Here is a 292-nt window from a genome sequence, read left to right as displayed (position 1 = left end):
TATAAGGGTCTTTGAGCACATGTATAGTTTAACAAAGATATGGGGGAGAAGGGGGGAGGGGGGAATTGTTCGTGCCAAGTTATAAGGACAACGAGGTCTATACAACACCAAAAGATTTTTTTTTTTATACACTTAGCATACAAAAAAAGCATCTCACTTCCATGCATATGATAAAATGGGAATAGCCAATCTTGTCGTGAACTTGTCCAGGATTCGGTTCACCTTTTTGCTCTGGTTTCTTATCGACTTATATCTTAGCACTGAACAGCACTACACACAATATCAATAAATA

This window comes from Penaeus monodon, chromosome 30, assembly GCF_015228065.2.
Source record: "Penaeus monodon isolate SGIC_2016 chromosome 30, NSTDA_Pmon_1, whole genome shotgun sequence".
Lineage (NCBI taxonomy): Eukaryota > Metazoa > Arthropoda > Malacostraca > Decapoda > Penaeidae > Penaeus > Penaeus monodon.
Note: the sequence above shows the minus strand (reverse complement) of the source record.